Below are 2,239 nucleotides of genomic sequence, written 5' to 3' on the forward strand. Positions count from 1 at the left end.
CACAATACCCTTTACAGTTTTTCAAAATACTCTTATACACCATCTGATTTAATGCCACCAACAACTGTACAAGGTGTTTTCACAATCACTTACTGATTGAGAGGGATGGATATTATGGCTAAAAAAAAGGGAGGGTGGGCAATAATGGGACTTAAACTCAGTCTTCTGACTCCAAGCTCTGGGGTTTTCCCATGAATCAGCAGCTGCCAGAGACCAAAATCAGAGGCAAAGGTAGAAAACTAAACATTAAGTAGGCAGGAACTGCACACTGTGTGGTTTGGAGTCATACATCCTCACATGTCTGTTAGTGTGAAGAAGTGCACCAGAACCCTTCAAACTTTTATATGCATGTGTCCTCATGGCAGAAGGCAGCTTTTTTGTTAAATCTGGGAATTGATCAGAAAGAGGACAACCCAAGTCTCATTTCAGAGAGAAGTCTGGTATACTCTTAGAAACGTATGTGACTGTCATCCCTAAGTACATTAACGTTTTTTCTCTCTCAAGAGAATCAAGGGAAACTGATGCTTCAGAAAGATCTCCCACATTTATCCTGTGGCACTCAAAGTACCCCAAGTTGAGATGATATGAGGAAGACTCAAGCTGTCAAGTTCAGTTTCCCAAGATCTATTCCACAGAAGATGAGCAAATCTCACTTCAGAGACCACTGACTGAAGGGCAGTCTGGTCCCAGAACTGTGGAGAATTAGAATATGAGGTGGAGAACTCAGAAAAATATGTTAAAGTCTCTCTGGAGAGTAGAAGGCTGGGAGAAAACCAAACCAAACCCATTCTCCCATTGCCACCCAGAGATACTGTCAACGTTTAATCTCACAGGGGAAGTGTAGGCTTTTCACAAAGTCAATGTCTATGCGAAGGGAGTAAGGTGACCTGAAACCTGTTGCTCCTAAGTCCCATAGTCCCCATTCCCCTTCCAGGTGGAAATTTGTGCTGTGGCCAGAGGAAGCAGAAATGGGGCGAGAATGCTTAGGGGACTGGGTTGTAAGATGAAAGTCCAGTCTTGCAGCAGTAATGACAGTTCCTAGGGGGACTGTGACATCACTACATTCCACTCCTCCTGGGGGTGGGGGGAACCACATCAGTGCAATGGCTGAGTTGCTGATCCATAATGGGGGAATGGGACGTAGGGCTGGTGCCTAGGTCCTTGGAGATGCCAGTCCAAAGAGCCCAGGGAGGTCAGGCTTGGGTCAGCAGGAGGGGAGAGTACAGTCTGCAGCAGGAAACCCCAGGAGTCACCAGCCCAAAGTCACCCGGGGATGACGCGATGGTGGGGGGCTGGGGCTGGGGGACCCAGGTCCTCCGACAGCTGAGCCCAAAGAACCCAGGGAGGTTGGGTTTGGGGCAGCAGGACGTGAGGGGTGAGCATAGAGCAGGGAGCCCCAGGAGTCACTTCCCAAAAGTCACCATGGAGTGACTGGCGAGGGCAGAGGCTGAGCTGCTTGCTGAGGGGGCAGGGCTGACCGATGAGACTTTGGTGTGGGGAGCCCAGAGGTGCCAGGGTTAGGGGGCCCAGCCCAGTGTGCCTCAGGAGTGGTATGTACTCTGGCAGTGGTCTTGTCATTGGAGGGTATCTCTGGCTAGGTTGTGGGGCCATGACCTGTTGTGTCTTACCTTTTTCTTGGCTGCTGCCAATTGACTCTGTCGAGTCTCTTCTAACATCATGGGGTGGGAAGGGAGGCAGGGTTGGGGCCACATCAGCGAACACCTCCAGTCACCTACCAGGCAGCTGTGTGACTGAGCCAGAGGAGGCGTAACCAGGGCCCCACTAGAATGCAGAATGGGGGCGTGGCTTTAATTCTCCAAGCCCATTGGTCAATGAGAAAGATGAAAGGGAAAGGAGGCGTGGCCAGGGAGCAGTGTGTCCAGAGGAACCTGTGGCATCACAAGGAAAGCTGCCCACACAACTGCTGTCCCCGCCCACTTGGGGAGAGGGGCGGGGCCTGTCTACTCCTGGAGGGGGGTGGGTGCTGGCTTTTTGCTTTAAAACGTTAAAAATAAATTTTTAAAAATATATATGTTTATACTCTAAATATATGTGTGTCAGTGTGTGTGTGTCTACATGTTCCTCCAGAACTCTCTTCATTATCCAGCTTCTATGTATGGTCTATGATTTTAGCCTACATTTTTCATCTTCAGATGGAGTACAAGAATTATCAGTATTACCTCAATTGAGACAAATCCTATAAAAATGGAAAATCCATAGCATGTTTGATGATTAATGA

Source organism: Papio anubis, chromosome 7 (genome assembly GCF_008728515.1).
Source record: "Papio anubis isolate 15944 chromosome 7, Panubis1.0, whole genome shotgun sequence".
Taxonomy (NCBI): Eukaryota; Metazoa; Chordata; class Mammalia; order Primates; family Cercopithecidae; genus Papio; species Papio anubis.